Source organism: Pristis pectinata, chromosome 10 (genome assembly GCF_009764475.1).
Source record: "Pristis pectinata isolate sPriPec2 chromosome 10, sPriPec2.1.pri, whole genome shotgun sequence".
NCBI classification, from domain to species: Eukaryota; Metazoa; Chordata; class Chondrichthyes; order Rhinopristiformes; family Pristidae; genus Pristis; species Pristis pectinata.
The window spans coordinates 79,792,383-79,813,027 of record NC_067414.1 but is presented as its reverse complement, the minus strand read 5'-3'; the positions used below and the strand labels follow the sequence as shown (position 1 = coordinate 79,813,027).

At 45.6% G+C, this 20,645-nt stretch overlaps 1 protein-coding gene across 1 annotated transcript in view; it reads left to right on the top strand.

The window, feature by feature from the left end:
* Positions 1–20,645, top strand: part of LOC127575098 (testis development-related protein-like) — a 122,457-nt gene that overhangs the window by 69,180 nt on the left and 32,632 nt on the right. The window lies entirely within an intron of this gene.

Genomic DNA, 20,645 nt, shown 5'->3' with positions numbered 1-20,645 from the left:
GTTACCTGTTATAGATTTTTAAGGAGGAAAAGACTAGGTAGGGAAAGAATCAGTTAAGATGGAGGACATGGTGGTGTGCTGCAGCTGCTTGATGTGGGAGCTCGTGGACCTGGCTGAGGTGCACGATGACCACGTCTGCAGTAAGTGCTTGAGGCTGGAGGAACTTCGGCTCAGAATTGATGAACTGGAGTTGCAGCTTCAGACACTGCACAGCATCAGAGAGGGGGAGAGTTATGTAGATAGTGTACATTGGGAGACAGTCACCCCCCCCCCCCCCCCTTTACAGCAGGTACTTTTGGGGTCCAGGAAGTAGATAGAAGGGTGACTGTCGGGGAGAGAAAAGGAAAAAGAAAACGAACAGGCAGATAGTGCAGAGGACCCCGGAGGCAGTTCCCCTCAACAACAGGTTTTCCGCAGGGATCAAGCAGCAGTAGCCAGGTCTCTGGCACTGGTCCTGTTGCTCAGAAGGGAAGGGAGGAGAAGAGGAAGGCAGTCGTGATAGGGGACTCTGTAGTCAGGGAAACAGATAGGAGGTTCTGTGGCAGTGAGCATGAATCCCGGATGGTATGTTGCCTCCCAGGTGCCAGGGTCCAGGATGTCTCTGATCGGGTCCACAGAATTCTTGAGCGGGAGGGAGAACAGCCTGAAGTCGTAGTTCATGTTGGTACCAACGACATTGTTAGGAAGAGGGATGAGGTCTAAAAAGTAAGTTTAGGGAGCTAGGCAGAAGGCTGAAGAACAGGTCCTCAAGGGTAGCAATCTCGGGATTGCTGCCAGTGCCACACGATAGTGAAGGTAGGAATAGGAGGAGATGGCAAATAAATTCGTGGCCGAGAAGTTGGTGCAGAAGGGAAGGTTTTAGATTTTTGGATCATTGGGATCTCTTCTGGGGAAGGTGGGACCTGTACAGAGAGGACTGGTTACACCCGAACCCGAGGGGGGCCAATACCCTTGCAGCCAGGTTTGCTAGGGTGGTTCGGGAGGGTTCAAACTAGTTTGCGAGGGGGATGGGAACCAGAGGGGTAGGTCAGAGGAAGAACGGGATAGGGAAAAGTCAGATCTAATGTATAGAGAGGCTTTGAGGAAGGAGAAGCAGAGTACAGGGTATAAAAGTAGAGAGGTGGATGGGCTAATGTGCATTTACTTAAATGCAAGAAGTATCAGGAATAAGAGTGATGAACTGAGAGCTTGGATAAGTACATGGCAGTACGATATTGTGGCTATTACAGAGACATGGCTGACACCAGGGCAGGAATAGATATTGAATATTCCTGGTTTCCAGTGCTTTAAAAGGGATCGGGAGGAGGGGAGAAGAGGAGGAGGGGTGGCGATACTGGTCAGGGACACTTACAGGAGCAGAAAGGGTGGATAATGTAGAAGGATCCACTCTGGAGTCAATATGGGTGGAAGTTAGGAAGAAGAAAGGAGCAGTTACTCTACTGGGAGTATTCTATAGGCCCCCCGTTAGCAGCAGGGATAATGAGCAGATTGGGAGGCAGATTTTGGAAAAATGCAAAAATAACAGTGTTATTATCATGGGAGACATCAACTTCCCAGATATTGATTGGTACCTGCTTAGTGCCAAAGGTTTAGACGGGGTAGAGTTTAAGTGTGTCCAGGACTGATTCCTGTCACAGTATGTTGACAGGCCGACTAGAGGGAATGCCATATTAGATCTAGTTTTAGGTAATGAACCAGGTCAGGTGACAGATCTCTCGGTGGGTGAGCATTTGGGGGACAGCAACCACTGCTCAATAACCTTTAGAATTGTCATGGACAGGGATAGGAGCACAGGACGGGAAGGTATTTAATTGGGGAAAGGCGAATTATGAGGCTACAAGGCGAGAACTTGAGAGTGTAAATTGGGATGACATTTTTGAAGGGAAATGTACTATGGAGATGTGGTTGACGTTCAGGGATCTCTTGCAGGATGTTAGGGATAAATTTGTCCTGGTGAAGCAGAGAAGGAATGGCAGGGTGAAGGAACCATGGGTGACAAGAGAGGTGGAACAACTAGTTAGGAAGAAGAAGACAGCATACATAAGGTGTAAGCAGCCAAATATCATATAGGGCTTGTGAGGAATATAGAGTAGCAAGGAAGGAACTTAAGAAGGAACTGAGGAGAGCAAGAAGGGGACATGAAAAGGCTTTGGCGAGTAGGGTTAAGGAGAATCCCAAGGCTTTTTTCTCGTACGTGAGGAGCAGAAGGATGGCTAGAGTAAAGGTAGGTCCGATTAAAGACACAGGTGGGAAGATGTGCCTGGAAGCTGTGGAAGTGGGTGAGGTTCTCAATGAATACTTCTCTTCAGTATTCACCAAGGAGAGGGGTCTTGATGACGCTGAGGACAGTTTTGGTAAGGGTGATGTTCTAGAATATGTAGGTTTCAAGAGAGAGGATGTGTTGGAGCTGTTAGAAGATATTAGGACAGATAAGTCCCCGGGTCCTGAAGGAATATTCCCCAGGCTGCTGCTTGAGGCGAGGGAGGAGATTGCTGAACCATTGGCTAGCATCTTTGAGTCCTCGTTGTCCACAGGAATGGTACCAGAGGATTGGAGGGTGGAAAATGTTGTCCCCTTATTCAAAAAAGGTAGTAGGGATAGTCCAGGGAATCATAGACCAGTGAGCCTTATGTCTGTGGTGGGTAAGCTGTTAGAAAGGATTCTAAGAGATAGGATCTATGAGCATTTAGAGAAACATGGACTGATTAGGGACAGCCAGCATGGCTTTGTGAAGGGAAGATCTTGCCTCATGAGCCTGATAGGGTTCTTTGAGGAGGTGACCAGGAAGATTGATGAGGGTAGTGCAGTAGATGTGGTCTACCTGGATTTTAGTAAGGTATTTGACAAGGTTCCACATGGTAGGCTTCTTCAGAAGGTCAGAGGCCAAGGGATCCGGGGGGGCTTGGCTGTGTGGATTCAGAATTGGCTTGCCTGTAGAAAGTAGAGGGTTGTGGTGGAGGGAGTGCATTTGGATTGGAGGGCTGTGACTAGTGGTGTCCCACAGGGATCGGTTCTAGGACCTCTACTTTTTGTAATATTTATTAATGACTTAAATGAGGGGGTGGAAGGGTGGGTTAGCAAGTTTGCAGACAACACAAAGATCAGTGGTGTTGTGGATAGTGTGGATGGCTGTCGAAGCTTACAGAGGGATATTGATAGGATGCAGAACTGGGCTGACAAGTGGCAGATGGAGTTCAATCCGGAGAAGTGTGAGGTGGTACACTTCGGAAGGACTAACTCCAAGGCGGAGTACAAGGTTAATGGCAGGATTTTGGGCAATGTAGAGGAGCAGAGGGATCTGGGGGTTCATATTCACAGATCACTGAAAGTTGCCTCACAGGTGGATAGGGTAGTTAAGAGCCGCGAGGTAATGATGCAGCTCTACAAAACTCTGGTTAGACCACACTTAGAGTACTGTGTCCAGTTCTGGTCACCTCATTATAGGAAGGATGTGGAGGTGTTGGAGAGGGTGCAGAGGAGATTTACCAGGCTGCTGCCTGGATTAGAGAGTTTGGATTATGAGGAGAAACTAAAGGAGGTAGGGCTTTACTCATTGGAGAGGAGGAGGATGAGAGGAGACATGATGGAGGTATACAAAATTATCTATCCCTCTTAATATTTTGTATACCTCCATCATGTCTCCTCTCATCCTCCTCCTGCCAGCGCCTCTTACCCAGGGCACCAATGCTCAATACAAGAGGGCATGGCTTTAAGGTAATGGTGGGAAGTTCAAGGGAGATGTCAGAAGGAGGTTTTTCACCTAGAGAGTGGTTGGTGCATGGAATGCGCTGCCTGGGGTGGTGGTGGAGGCTGATACGTTGGTCAGCTTCAAGAGATTGTTAGATAAGCATATGGAGGAATTTAAAATAGAGGGATATGTGGGAGGAAGGGGTTAGATAGTCTTAGGTGTGGTTAGAAGGTCAGCACAACATGGTGGGCCAAAGGGCCTGTATTGTGCTGTATTTTTCTATGGTTCTAAGAGACAGACAGTACAGAGTCCTCCTGTGGCTGTTCCCCTCAGCAACAAGTATACCACTTTGGATACTGCTGGGGGGATGACCTCTCTGGACGCAGCAGCAGTAGCCAGGTTGGTGGCACTGAGTCCAACTCTGAGGCTCAGTGGGTAAGGGAGAAGTCAGGCAGGGTGGTAGCGATAGGAGATTTGATAGTTACGGGGACAGAAAGGAGATTGTGTGGCTGTAAATGAAACACTGGGATGGTGCATTGTACCTGGGTGCCAAGGTCAAGGATGTCTCGGAGTGGCTGCAGAATATTCTTGAGGGGGAGGGTGAGCAGCCAGAGGTTGTGGTGCACATTGGTACCAATGGTATATGCATAAAGAGGGATGAGGTCCTGCAGAGTGAATATCAGGAGTTAGAGAACCTAAAATGCAGGACCTCAAGGATAGTGATCTCTGGATTACTCCCAGTGCCATGTGCTAGTGAGGGTAGAAATAGAAAGATAGCTCAGATAAATGTGTGGCTGAGAAACTGGTGCAGGGGGCGGGGTTTCAAGTTCTTGGATCATTGGGATCACTTCTGGGGTAGGGGTGACGTAGAGATACTGGTTGCACATGAACTGGACGTGGACCAAATCTTGGTCGGGAGACTTACTAGTGCGATTCAGGAGGGTTTAAAGCAAGAGTGGCAGGGGGGTGGAGCCCGGAGCAGTCAAGTGCCCGATGAGAAATTGGGATTCTTCTGTAACCAATGAGAGCAAACTTAGTTGAGGACAGACAGGTGCACAGCAAAGGGAGAGGAAAGACCACTTTAAACTGCATTTATTTCAATGCAAGAGATTTGACAGGTAAGGTGGATGAACTCGGGGTGTAAATGGCTCTGGAGACTGGGATATCATTGCCATAACAGAAGCGTGACTGAGGGAAGGGCAGGACTGGCAGCTCAATGTTCCAGGATACAGATGCTACAGGTGTGACAGAGGTGCAGGTAAGAGGAGGGGGAGTTGCCTTCTTGATGAAAGAGGACATAATAACAGTCATTAGAGAGGATAGTCTTGGGGGATCATCCAGTGAGGCCATGTGGGTCAAACTTAGAAACAAGAAGGGGATGGTCACTTTGATTGGGATTGTATTGTAGGCCTCCTAATAGTCAGCGGGAATTGAAGGAACAGATATGTAACATAGAGACATAGAAAACCTGCAGCACAATACAGGCCCTTCAGCCCACAAAGCTGTGCCAAACATGTCCCTACCTCAGAAGTTACTAGGCTTACCTATAGCCCTTTATTTTTCTCAGCTCCATGTACCTATCCAAAAGTTTCTTAAAAGAACCTATTGTATCTGCCTCCACCACTGCTGGCAGCCCATTCCAGGCACTCACCACTCTGAGTAAAAAAAACTTACCCCTGACATCTCCTCTATACCTACTCCCCAGCACCTTAAACCTGTGTCCTCTTGTGGCCACCATTTCAGCCCAGGGAAAAGCCTCTGACTATCCACCTGATCAATGCCTCTCATCGTCTTATATATCTCTATCAGGTCCCCCCTCATCCTCCGTCGCTCCAAGGAGAAAAGGCCGAGTTCCCTCAACCTGCTTTCATAAGGCATGCTCTGCAATCCAGGCAGCATCCTTGTAAGTCTCCTTTGCACCCTTTCTATGGCTTCCACATTCTTCCTGTAGTGAGGCCACCAGAATTGAGCACAGTACTCCAAGTGGGGTCTGACCAGGGTCCTATATAACTGCAACAATACCTCTCGGCTCCTAAATTCAATTCCCCGATTGATGAAGGACAATACACCATATGCCTTCTTAACCACAGAGTCAACCTGCACAGCCGCTTTGAGCGTCCTATGGACTTGGACCCCAAGATCCCTCCGATCCTCCACACTGCCAAGAGTCCTACCATTAACACTATACTCTGCTATCATATTTGACTTACCAAAATGAACCACTTCACACTTATCTGGGTTGAACTGCATCTGCCACCCCTCAGCCCAACTTTGCATCCTATCTATGTCCCACTGTAACCTTTGACAGCCCTCTATACTATCCACTACACATCCAAGCTTTGTGTCATCCGTGAACTTACCCACCCGTCCACTTCCTCATCCAGGTCGTTTATAAAAATCACAAAGAGTAAGGGTCCCAGGACAGATCCCGGAGGTACACCACTGGTCACCGACCTCCATGCAGAATACGACCCTTCAACAACCACTCTTTGCCTTCTGTGGGCCAGCCAGTTCTGGATCCACATTGCAATGTCCCCTTGGATCCCATGCCTCCTTACTTTCTCAATAAGCCTTGCATGGGGTACCTTATCAAATGCCTTGCTGAAATCAATATACACTACATCTGCTGCTCTCACTTCATCGATGTGTTTAGTCACATCCTCAAAAAATTCAATCAGGCTCGTAAGGCAGGACCTGCCCTTGACAAAGCCATGCTGACTATTCTTAATCATATTGTACCTCTCCAAATGTTCATAAGTCCTGCCTCTCAGGATCTTCTCCATCAGTTTACCAACCGCTGAGGTAAGACTCATTGGTCTATAATTTATCTGGGCTATCTATATTCCCTTTCTTGAATAAGGGAACAACATCCGCAACCCTCCAATCTTCTGGGACCTCTCCTGTCTCCATTGATGATGCAAAGATCATCTCCAGAGGCTCCGTAATCTCCTCCCTCGTGTCACACAGCAACCTGGGGTACATCTCATCCGGTCCCGGTGAGTTATCCAACTTGATGCTTTCCAAAGGTTCTAGCACCTCCTCTTTCCTAATATCTACCTGCTCAAGCTTTTCAGCCTGCTGCAAGTCCTCACTACAATCACCCAGATCTTTTTCAGTAGTGAATACTGATGTAAAGTATTCATTAAGTACCTCTGCTATTTATTCCAGATCCATACACACTTTCTCACTGCTGCACTTGATAGGCCCTATTCTTTCGCATCTCATCTTCTTACTCTTCACATACTTGTAGAATGCCTTGGGGTTTTCCTTAATCCTGCCCGTCAAGGCCTTCTCATGTCCCCTTCTGGCTCTCCTAATTTCCTTCTTAAGTTCCTTCCTGTTAGCCTTAGATCTCTAACATTACCTCGCTCTCTGTACCTTTTTGAAAGCTTTTCTTTCCTTTTGACTAGATTGATTATAGTCTTTGTACACCACGGTTCCTGTATCTTCTCGTGACTCCCCAGTCTCATGGGAATATGCCTATGCAGAACTCCACACAAATATCCCCTGAATATTTGCCACATTTCTTCTGTACTTTTCCCTGAGAACATCTGTTCCCAATTTAAGCTTTCAATTTCCTGCCTGAAACCATTTACTCCAACTAAACACCATTCTAGTCCCTCTGTTCCTATTTCTCTCCAATGCTACCGTAAAGGAAATAGAATTATGATCACTATCTCCAAAATGCTCTCCCACTGAGAGATCTGACACCTGACCAGGTTCATTTCCCAATAGCAAATCAAGCACAGCACATATTGTGTCAAGAATCCTTCCTGAACACACTTAACAAACTCTACCCCATCTACACCCCTCACAGCATGGAGATGCCAATCGATGTTTGGGAAATTAAAATCTCCCATCACAACAACTCTGTTATTATCACACCTTTCTAGGATCTGCTTCCCTATCTGCTCCTCAATATCCCTGTTACTATTGGACGGCCTATAATAAACACCCAGTAAAGTTATTGACCCCTTCCTGTTCCTAACCTCCACCCACAGAGACTCCGTAGACAGTCCCTCCATGACATCCACCTTTTCTACAGCCGTGACACTATCTCTGATCAACAGTGCCACTCCCCCACCTCTCTTGCCTCCCTCCCTGTCCTTTCTGAAACATCTAAAACCTGGCACTTGAAGTAACCATTCCAGTCCCTGAGCCATCCAGGTCTCTGTAATGGCCACCACATCGTAGCTCGAAGTATTTATCCAAGCTCTAAGCTCATCTGCCTTGTTCACAATACTCCTTGCATTAAAATAGACACCTCTCAAACCAGTCTGAGCACGTCCCTTCTCTGTCACCTGCCTATCCTCCCTCTCATACCTGCTATTAGCTTTCTCTATTTGAGAGCCAAACAGTTCTTCCCCAGTCTCTCCAGTTCGGATCCCACTCCCCAACACTTCTAGTTTAAAGTCCCCCCAGTAGCCTTAGCAAACTTCCCTGCCAGGATATTAGTCCTCCTGGGATTCAAGTGCAACCCGTCCTCTTTGTACAGGTCATACCTGCCCCAAAAGAGGTCCCAGTGATCCAGAAATCTGAATCCCTGCCCCTTACTCCAATCCCTCAGCCACACATTTAACCTCCACCTCATTCTATTCCTATACTAACTGTCACGTGGCACTGGCAGTAATCCTGAAATTACTACCTTTGCGGTCCTGCTTGTCAACTTCTTTCCTAACTCCCTATAGTCTTTTTTTCAGGACCTCATCCCTTTTCCTACCTATATTTCTCTCCCTCTGCAGGATATCTTGGACATGATCTGAAACATCCCGGACCCTGGCACCTGGGAGGCAAACCACCTTCCGAGTTTCTTTCCTGCATCCACAGAATCGCCTGTCTGCCCACCTAACTATAGAGTCCCCTATCACTACTGCCCTCCTCTCTCCTTCCTTACCCTTCTGAGCCACAGGGCCGGACTCTGTGCCAGAGACACTGCCACTGTTGCTTCCCCCAGGTAGGCTGTCTCCCCCAACAGTACTCAAGCAAGAATACTTATTGTCAAGGGGTACAGCCACAGGGGTATTCTCCAGTACCTGACTCTTCCCCTTCCCCCTCCTGACTGTGATCCACTTGCCTGACTCCCGTGGCCCCGGTGTGACCACCTGCCTATAACTCCTGTCTATCACCTCCTCATTCTCCCTGACCATACGAAGGTCATCGAGCTGCATCTCCAGTTCCCTAACACGGTCCCTTAGGAGCTGCAGCTCAACACGGGGTGCAGATGTATCCTTCCCAGAGGCAGGGAGACTCTGGGAACTCCCACATCTGACACCGAGCACGGAAAACCGCACTCATACTACTTACTTTCCTCGAGTCACCTACCTTTCCTCGCCCCTTTAGCGCCTAAGCCCCTTGAGCCAAAGCCCAACCACTCTGTTCCCTCTCAGTCTGCTGCCTGCTCTAACGCTGTCCGCTGGATATGGCAGTTTGCTTTTTAAACTGCCTGTGCAGAGAGATTGCAGCTAGTTGTAAACATAATAGGGTAGTATTAGTGGGAGATTCTAACTTCCCTAATATTGACTGGGCCAGCCATAGTGTAAAAGGCTTGGATGGAGTGGAATTCATGAAATGTGTCCAAGAAAGCTTCCTTTATCAATATATAGAGGGACCTATAGAGAGGGGACAACACTGGACCTCCTCCTGGGGAACGAGGTCGGGCAAGTAGCAGAAGTTCTGTCAGTGAGCACTTTGGTTTCAGTGACCATAATTCTATTAGTTTTAAAATAGTAATGGAGAAGGATACAACCAGTTCACAGGTTAAGGTCCCGAACTAGGGCAGAGCGAATTTTGGAGCTGTTAGACGGGATCTTGCAGTGGTTGATGGCGCAAGATTGTTTGCAGGGAATGGAGCCAAGTGTGAGGCCTTTAAGTGCGATGGAGTCAGAGTCGTAGAATGAGAGTCACACAGCATGAAAACATGCCCTTTGGCTCAACTCGTCCATGCGGACTGCGTTACCTAGTGAGCTAGTCCATCTGCCCGCATTTGGCCCATAGCCCTCTAAACCCCTCCTATCCGTGTACGTATCTAGATGGCTTTTAAATGCTCAAAATATGCCAGCCTCAACCACTATTTCTGGCAGTTCATTCCAAATACCTTTGTGTAAAGAAGCTGCTCCTTTTAAATCTCTCGCCTTTGATCTTATACCTATGCCCTCCTGTTTTTCTAGCACCCTCTCCCTGGGAAAAAGACTATGTGCTTTCACCCTGTCTATCCCCTCATGATCTTGTATACCTCTATTAGGTCACCCCTCAGTCTCCTTCATTTCAGGGAACAAAGTCCTCATCCATGCAACCTCTCTTTGTAACTCAGGCCCCCATGTCCAGGTAACATCTTGGTAAATCTTTTCTATACTCTTTCTAGTTTAATAACATCTTTCCTATAAAATGGAGACCAAAATTGTATGCAATACTCCAAGTGTGACCTCACCAACATCTTGTAAAATGTATTATAACTCCTTAACTCCTATACTTAATGCCCAAACGCTTTCTTCACCATCCTATCTAGCTGTGACGCCGCTTTCAGCAAACTGTCCTGAATCAGACCCCGTCTCCAAATGTTGGTAGATCCTGTCCCTCAGAATTCCCTCCGGTAATCTACCGACTGTTGAGGTCAGACTCACTGGCCTGTAGTTTCCTGGCTTGTTTTTGCTACCCTTTTTAAACAATGGTATAACATTAGCCTCTCTCTGGTCCTCCGGAACCTTACCTGTGGCCAAAGATGAAGCAAAAATCTCTGAAAGGGCCTCTGGAATTTCTTCTCCAGCTTCACACTAGGTCCATCAATGCACCAGGTCAGACTCTGGGAATTTATCCACCTTAATGCACTTTACGGCTTCCATTTCCTCCTCCCTGCTAATTTGGATGTGGTCCAAGACAACACCACTCATTTCTGCCATTTCCTTAGTTTCTATTGTTTTCTCCACAGTAAAAACTGAAGAGAAGTATTCATTTTGGTGAAGGGTTGTTCCTCAGACTGGAGGACTGTATCAAACAAAGGTCCTAGTACCAACCCCTGTGGCACACCACTAGACACAGGCCTCTCGTCTGGGAAACGGCCCTTGACCATCACCCTCTGCTTCCTACCACTGAGCCAATTATGAATCCAATCTGCTCTCTCCCCCGAGTCCCATGTGATCTAACAAACCAGACTAGCTTGCCATGTCTTGTCAAAGACCTTGCTAAAGACAACATCCACTGCCCTACCCTCATCTACCCTCTTGACTACCTCCTTGAAGAACTGATGTCAAGAGTTCAGGGCCTGCATTTTCCTTTTAGGATGAAGGGCAAGGCTGGCGGGTTTTGGGAACCCTGGTTGATGAGAGATATTGAAGCCCTGGTTAAGAAAAGAGGGAGGCATACACTGCACATGAGCAAGTGGGAACTGGTGAATCTCTTGATTGCAAGAAGTGTAGGAGTGCACTTAAGAGAGAAGTCAGGAGGGCAAAAAGAGGATATGAGCAGGATCTGGCAGGCAAGGTGAGGCAAAATACCAAGAGATTCCATGCGTGTATTGGGAGTAAAAGGTTGGCTAGGGAGAGAATAGGCCCCTTAAGGATCAGAATGGCCGTCTGTGTGTGAAACCAAAGGAAATGGGTGAGAATTTTAATGACTATTCCTATTCAGTTATAACTGGGGAGAAAACAGTAGAAGCTAAGTAAATGGGGGAAATGAGTGGTGTTGTCCTGGACCATATCTGAATTAACAGGGAGGAGGTACTGGAAGCCTTAAAGTGCATCAAGGTACATAAATTTCCAGAGCCTGACCTGGTGCATTCTCGGACCTTGTGGGAAGCTAGAGAAGAAATTGCAAAGGCCCTTGCAGAGATTTTTTGCTTCATCTCTGGCCACAGGTGAGGTTCTGAAGGACTGGAGAGTGGCTAACGTACCATTGTTTAAAAAAGGTAGTGAAAACAAGCCAGGAAACTACAGGCTGGTAAGTCTGACATTGGTGGTGGGTAAATTGCTGGAGGGGATTCTGAGGGACAAGATCTACCAACATTTGGAGAGACAGGGTCTGATTCGGGACAGTCAGCACGGCTTTGTGCGTGGGAAGTTGTGTCTGACAAATCTCTTAGAGTTCTTTTGAGGAGGTAACCAAGAAGTTAGATGAGGTTAGGGCAGTGGATGTTGTCTATATGGACTTTAGCAAGGCCTTTGACAAGGTCCCTCATGGTAGGATGGTCTGAAAGGTTAGATCACGTGATCCGGGGGAGATGACAGATTGGATTCATAATTGGATCAGTGGTAGGAAGCAGAGGGTGGTGGTCAAGGGTTATTTCTCAGACTGTGTCTAAGGGTGTGCCAGAGGGGTCAGTCCTGGGAACTTTGTTGTTTGTAATATATATTTAATGGATGTGAATGTACAAGGCAAGGTTAGTAAGTGTGTGATGAGATTAAAATAGATGGTGTTGTGGATAGTGTAGAAGGTTATGAAAAATGACGGGATTCTTGATCAGCTAGGTATGTGGGCTGAGGATTGGCAAATGGCTTTCAAGCCAGATAAATGTGAAGTGTTCTGGCTTCTGCCTTCTTCCTTTCTAGTCCTGATGAAGAGTCTCAACCCTCATAGATGCTGCCTGACCTGCTGAGTTCCTCAAGCATTTTGTGTGTGTTGCTCCAGATTCCAGCATCAGCAAAATTTCTTGTCTCCTAAATGTGATGTATTGCATTTGGGAGCTCAAACCAGGTTGTACAGTTAATGGTAAAGTGTTATGGAACAGGGATCCAGGAGTGCAAGTGTATAATTAGCTGAAAGTAGCATCACAGGTAGATAAAGTGTTTGGCACACTGGCCTTTATCAATCAGGGCACTGAGTATAAGAATTGGGAAGTTGTGTTGCAGTTATACAAAATGTTGGTGAGGCTGCATTTGGAGTATTGTATACGGTTTTTGTCATCCTGTTATATAAAAGATGTTATTAAACCAGAAAGAGTACAGAAAGGATTCACCAGGATGTTGCCTGGACTTGGGGGCCTGAGTTACAAAGAGAAATGGTATACACTAGGATTTATTCCTTGGAAAGTAGGAGATTGAGGGGCATCCTGATAGAGGTGATCATGAGGGGCAGAGACAGGGTGAAAGTACATAGTCTTTTTGCCAGGGAGGGGATGCTATAAACAAGAAAACATAGTTTTAAGATCGGGGGCAGCCTCTTCACACAAAGGGTGATGTGTATTTGGAATGAGCTGCCAGAAATAGTGGTTGAGGTGGGCACATTAGCAACATTTAAAAGCCTTCTAGATAAATACATGGATAGGAGATGTTAGGAGGGCTATGGGCCAAATGTGGGCAGATGGGACCAGCTCGCTGGGCAACAGTTGGCATGGATGAGTTGGGGGCGAAGGGCCTGTTTACATGCTGTATGACTCTATAACCCTAACCCACATCCACCTATAGGGCCAGAAAAGTCAATATGAGCCATTGAATGCTAATTGTAACATTGCCAACTCAGTAATTTGAGCATTCAGTCTGTCTGGCACCAGAATAAACAAAAGAACATAAGAAATAGGAGTAGGCCATCTGGCCCATCGAGCCTGCTCCTCCATTCAATAAAATCATGGCTGATCTGGTCATGGACTCAGCTCCACCCACCTGCCTTTTACCCATAATCCTTAATTCCCCCACTATGCAAAAATCTATCTAACTGTGTCTTAAATATATTAAATGAGATAGCCTCCACTGCTTCCCTGGGCAGAGAAGTACACATTCACTACTATCTAGGAAAAGCAGTTCTGCATCTGTCCTAAATCCAGTCTCCCAAATCTTGAGGCTATGTCCCCTAGTTCTAATCTCACTTACTAGTGGAAACAACTTTCCTGCCTTTACCTTATCTATCCCTTTCATAATTTTATGTTTCTATAAGATCCCTTCTCATTCTTCTGAATTCCAGCAAGTATAGTCCCAGATGACTCAATCTCTCCTCGTAGGCTAACCCCCTCATCTCCAGAATCAACCTGGTGAACCTCCCCTGCGCCACCTCCAAAGCCAGTATACCTTTTCTCAAGTAAGGAGACCAGAACTGCACGCAGTACTCCAGGTGCGGCCTCACCAGTACCCTGTACAGTTGCAGCACAACCACCCTGCTCTTAAATTCAATCCCTCTAGCAATGAAGGTCAACATTCCATTTGCCGCCTTGATAACCTTCTGTGATTCATGCACAAGCACTCCCAAGTCCCTCTGCACAACAGCATGCTACCATCTTTCACCATTTGATAATCTGATCTTCTATTTTTCCTTCCACATTTACCAACATTTTACTCCATCTGCCAGACACTTGCACACTCACTCAACCTACCTATATCTCTCTGAGGACTCTCTGCATCCTCTGCACAATTTGCTTTTCTACTCAATTTAATGTCTTGGATACATTGTACTCGGTCCCCTCTTCCAAATTGTCAGTGTATATTTACTGTACAAGTCCTACCCTGGTTTAATCTCCCAATTGTGAGCAGTCGCAGGCCCAGCACCGACCCCTGAGGCACTCCGTTCACCACTGATTGCCAACCAGAGAAACACTCATTTATCCCAACTCTCTGCCGCCTTTTGGTTAACCAATCCATGCCAATACATTACCCTGAACTCCATCTTATGATTGTCTTTTTTGCAGCACCTTATCAAACGCCTTCTGGAAATCCATGTATGCAACATCCACCTACTCCCCCTCTATTCATTGCGCTTGTTATATCCTCAAAGAACTCCAGTAAGTTTGTCAAACAGGACCTGCCCTTCCTAAATCCATCGTTTGTCTGCCTGATGGAACCACTTCTATCCAAATGTCTCACTATTTTTTCCTTTATGATAACTTCAAGCATTTTCCCAACTAAAGATGTTAAACTGACTGGCTTATAATTACCTGCCTTTTGCCAACATCCTTTTTTTAAAGAGTCATAGAGTTGTACGGCATGAAAACAGGCCCTTTGGCCCAACTCATCCATGCCGACTGTGTTGCCCAGTGAGCTAGTCCCATCTGCCTGTGTTTGACCCATTCAATATTGGCAACATTCAAAAATACTGCAAAACTATAAAAAAGATAGTTAAAACTGCTAAACAAATGACTTGAAGACACACGAGACTGCATATGGTCTGCAGAGACTGAGTGGTAAACACTGCCCAGTCCATTACAAGCTTGATACTTCCTTCCATTCACTCCATCTTCATGGTGCGTTGCCTCAGGTGGCATAACATTCGTGGTCTTTCAATCTGCCAGACCTGCCCAGAGTCCAGAGAATTTTGGTAAATTATCACAAATGCCTCTATTATAATTTCTGCCCTTTCTTTCAGTACCCGAGGATGCATTCCATCCTAACCAAGGATCTTGTCTATCTTTTGGCCCACTATCAAGGTCCTCGTCTCCCATCGCACCCATAACATCTCTTTGGCATGTTAGGTGTGTCATCCACCATGAAAACCGACACAAAATAGTCGTTCAAAGCCTCAGCCATTTCTGTATTAACCAATATTAATTCCCCCTTCTCATCTTCCAAGGGACTGACATTCTCTTCAGCCACCCTTTTCCATTTTATATTATTATCAAAACTTACACTGTTTTTATATTTTCTGCTAGTTTACTTTCATAATCTGTCTTTCCTTTCCTTATAGCTTGCTTAGAATAAAAGGCAGCAGCAGACAAACATCTGTATGAGTGTTGGGACTGGGTCTGGTGGTAAATAGTGGTTATCTTTTGAAGTCGTAGCTCCATTGTACTTACCTCACAATTTGACACAGGTTAGAAATGCTGATGTTTATAGGCTGGAATGTTTTGTATGTATCAAGCAAAAACTATTAAGCCAATGCATCCTTACACTATGCTGGTGCTCAGGCTGAGATGATTAATCTTTGTTGGATACAAGTGACGTATCAGATGACTGAAGAGCAGCAAACGTGATCTCTTTTTTTCAAGAAAGGCAGCAATGAAAAGCCAGGTAACTAAACACCAGAGAGACTAACGTTAGTTGTAGGGAAGATGCTGAAAAAAATTGAGGGAGAGGATTAATGATCACTTGGAAAGGCAGGGGTTAATCAGAGACGACCAAAGTGGCTTTGTCAAGGGCAGATCCTGTCTGACCGATTCAACTGAATTCTTTGAAGAGGTAACAAAGTGTATTGATGAGGATAGGGCAGCAGATATGATTTACATGGACTTTAATAAAGCTTTTTGACAAGATCCCACATGGGAGACTGGCCCTAACCTTTTGAACCAATGGGATCCATGGTCAAGTTGGCAAACTGGATCCAAGATTTTGTTTGGTAACAGGAGGTGGTGGGTGATGGTGCAGGGTTGATTTTGTGATTGGATGGAGGTGACTAGTAGTGTCCCATCAGGATCAGTGGTAGGACAAACTTGAATGACTTGGATGTGGCAGGCAAGATCAGTAAATTCGTGGATGACACAAAGGTTGGTGGAGTTGTTGACAGTGTGGAGGGTAGTCTTGGGCTGCAGAGAGATATCAATGTGTTGGTGAAATGGGCTGAAAATGGCAGATCCAAACAAATGTGAGGTGATGCGTTTTGGGAGCACTAATGAGATTTGGGCATTCGCCATGGATTTCAACATCTTGGGGAGTATTGAGGAACAAAGGGACCTTGGAGGCTCAGAGGGGATATGATTGTGGTATGTAAAATAATAAGGGGTATAGACAGAGTAGACTGCAGGAAACTTTTTCCCCATATCGGATGTAAATAAAACTAGAGGACACAGGTTTAGAGTAATGGGGAAAAGATCAGAGGGGAAGCCTTTTTCACCCAGACAGTGGTAAGTACTTAGAATGCACTGCCTGAGAGAGTGGTTGAAGCTGGGTTACTGACAGTATTTAAGATCTTTCAACCCCCACTCTTTCTGCCACAACAGTAAAGTAAAACACATCCTAACAGTAACAGGATATGCAAATTCAGGTAAGCTACTAGAAAGAGTCTAAGAAAAACAAAACTTCATGCCCTGTTGAATGTTTTTAAATTGCATGTTCTTTGAAAAGTCTTCAAAATCCTCTCCCAATTCTTGGTCAAAATATATGTAAACAACTTGAGCTTCATCTAATCACATGACACTAATTGAACTTCCAGCCTGTTACCACCTCTCACAGGCAGCTTTTGATGTGTTTGAAATGACTGTTTACTGGATTAAACTGGTAAATTAGTTTTTTGTTTTTGAAAAGATACTTATCAAGCAGAAAAATGATTTTGAAAGCTCAATGAAATTAGCTGATGAAGAATAAAATGTCTTAGCACCTTTTCTTTCTGGGGTCAGCAGCATGCAAGTATTTGTTAGTCATCAGACCAGAGTTTATTCATCATGGAGTTCGATGTGGACAAAGGTGGGAAGGAGTGAACGTCACAACCACATAAAAGAACAAAAACTTGAAAAAGGGAGCAAGGGGGCAGGAAGTATCACAAATGGGCAAGGACTTGGTGGTTATAACTCCATATTTCCTTGTCCACACCCTTCCAAGCCAACCATCATAATCTGCTTTCCCTCCAATGAAGCGCTTCGCCTTCATCTTGTGATTCCCTGCACAACTACAGCTGAGATTGATTCCTGGCCTGGAGGGCAGCTGAGTGAGCTGATAGTCCATTCAGCAGTAGCAGTGGGAAGCCTAAGTGAGTTTAAGGGCTAGGCCTGATTAACTTGCCTTTGGCAAACTTCCAACCAACAGGTGCTAGGAGGTTGGCAGATAGGTGAGAGACTGAAAGGCCATGTGCCAAGGCCAGGACAGATGTAGTCTGGGTCAGTGTAGCCCTGGAAAAAGCAGGATGGTGGGGTGATGGTGGCTAGGAATGCAAGAGGTATGCAGGCAGGAGAGGCCAACACTTGTTGAGCGTGTTCAAATATCTGTGCTTTTCAGGCCTACGTAGTCTGAAACCAACTGTGTAGGACCTCTGTTTCCAAAATTGATTGTTGCTCTCACCTGTGTCAGGAGAGCACCTTGTACACCTACACTGTAACTTGGTGATGAATTTTATTAACTAATCTACTGGTTTCCATCACTTGTACCCCTGTAATCTATTCTCTCCTACATGCCCATTAATTACCTCCCTGCCCTCAGCAACCACCACCCCCCCCCACCCCCGTCAACCCACTCCTTTGGAATGTAGGAGGAAACGGGAGCACCATACAGTCACGGAGTATGTATAAACTCCACAGGCAGCATGAGGTCGGGATCAAATCCAGGTCACTGGTGCTGAGCAGCACTACCTGCTGCCTTACTGTGCTGCTCCTAAAATTCCTTTGTTCTACCAACACCACCATCTCAACACAATGTAAATGCAGAGGACAGACTGCAGTACCAGACACAACCACCTTCAATTTATTATAGTGATGGCAAGAATAGAACCTTCCTAATCGGTTATAAATTGGTTTCAAATGTGAAAGTGCAGAGGTGATTGTTTCATTTAGATATAAGGATTTATATTTAAAACCCAACATGCCAGCAGGAGACATCAGGCATTGAATTTTACTTTCCTCTGATGGAAACTTGACTTGTGCCAGCTGGAGGTTAACTTAGTGAGAGGGTTTGGGAATATACTCGGCTCTCATTTCTCCAAAACACTAATTTATGAGCAATTAGGAAAAACAAAAGCACCCCAGTTTGGAAATTTATCCCTGACTGCATACTGAACACAAGGGTGTTCGCACCCAACTCTGCGTGTAAAATTTGGTTCCATTGTCTTCAATGGAATTTCAGAAGCAATGTCATCTTATGACCAAGGGCAAATATGTTATCATACCTTTTAGCTGTGTAAAGTCTGAGATGCAGAGTTCCTGCTGGAGTTTGTACTTGCTTGTAGCCTCTGTAATTAATTGTGGTACAAGACCACAACCCATCCTTCTTTCCATTGATGGGCTAAAATGGTTCAATTCCAAAGTTGCCCCTGTGAAAATGAGGGAGTGAAGGGTTAAGAAATTGTGACTGTACATATAACTAATCAAAAAATACCATGCAAGCAAACCCCTGACTCAGGACTAGGTGGTAATTACTGTGTCCGGAACTTGATCGCAAGCCAGTTATACTAAACAATAAGGGTGATGGTTGTATTAAACAGTAAGTGAGAGGTTTGTCCTAACTATGAGCGTGATACCTGTCTTTGAATCTCTTGATTGTAAATCAATTATACTGAACAATAAGTGCGATGTCTGTCTTTGAATCTCAGGAGCCTGCTCGAAACTCTTGGAGCTGCATTCATTAAGTGTGTGTGACAATATCTGTATAAATTACTGTCTGCTCCTTTGTATTGCGGAGACCTTGGATAACGACTCTCAACGAGTGTTGATGAGGCTTCTCCCTGGTGGTATACTGCTAATAAATGTGTTTTTGCTGAATTAATCTGTGGCACTGTGTGACTTTGCAGCAGGCTGGAGTGGGAATTTAAAATCGGAATAACGATGCACCTTCAGGATTTTCTTATTCCTGAATTTGCACTTCAATAGATAAATCATCATCAGTGATACGTTAACGATTAAATGCTTAGAAATGAGGGCAATCCTAGTCTGCACTTTGAGTCCCCAAAATTTACTTGAACCTGTATCTATCATCCAATAACTCTGACAATCTCCTCCACCAAAATGATAGCACAAAGATGGAGAAGCAGGTCAATGCTTTGTGACCTTTTGAAACATCCTTCCGTTTGAAAACAGCAATAATAGTTAAAGAATCATACAGCCTGGAAACAGGCCATTTGACCCAACTTGTCCACGTGGAGCAGTGGGTACCCTTCAGTATTAATCACACCTCCCAGCATTTGGTCCATATGCTTCTATGCCTGAGACATACATGTGTTCATCTCATCACAGAGTCATATAGCATGGATACAGGCCCTTCAGCCCAGCGAGTCCATTGCCAACAATGGTGCCCAACCATCTGGTCCCAATTTCCTGCATTCAGTCCATATCCTTCCTAAGCCCATCCCCTACATGTACCTATCCAAGTATTTCTTAACTGATACTACTGTATCTGTTTCAACTATTTCCTCTGGCAATTCATTTCAAGGAAACATTTGCCCCTCAGGTCCCTCGGGTGAGATCTTCTACCTCTCACCCTCAATCTGTGCCCCCTTAGTTTTGGACTCGCCTACCCTGGGGAAAAGACTCCTACCATCCACCTTATTTATAAACCTATAAGATCACCCCTCATTCTCCTATGCTCTAAGGAATAAAGACCTAGCCTGGCCAACCTCTTCCTGTAACTCGGGCCCTCTAGTCCTGGCAACGTTCTCATAAATCTTTTCTGCACTCTTTCCAGTTTAACCACGTCTTTTCTATAACAGGGTGACTAAAATTGTATACCGTACTCCAAGTGCGGCCTCACCAACGACTTGTACAACTGCAACATCCTGGTGAATCTGCTCTGCACCCACTCCAATGCTATCACGTCCTTCCAAAAATATGGTAACCAGAACTGCACACAATACTCCAGCTGAAGTCTGACCAAAGTTTCATAAAGTTGCAGCATAAACTCCCTCTTTCTGTATTCAATTCCCTGACTCATGAAAGCCAGTATCCCATATGCCTTCTGAGCCACATTGTCCACCTGTGTTGCCACCTTCACGGATCTAGGGACTTCAATGTCCCTCTTTTCCTCAAGACTATATCATTAATATCCCGACATTTATTATATGAATGATATAGTCTTTACAGCCTCGTTAGTACTCCCAATATTCATCACCTCACATTTGTCTGGATTAAACTCCCACCTGCCAATTTTCAGCCCATTTCATCAACACATTGATATCTCTCTGCAGCCTAAGACTATCTTCCATACTATCAACAACTCTGCCTGTCTTCATGTGATCTGCAAACTTGTCATCCAAGTCATTCACATATACAGGAAGTCCCTGACTTACGAACGCCCGTACTTATGAACCGACCACGAAGGTCGGTTCGTAAGCGGGCTTGGCCCCTGATCCTACCACAGTGGCGGTACACCTTCTTTGGCCCAACCCCGGGCCAAGTGCATATGTGCGGCTG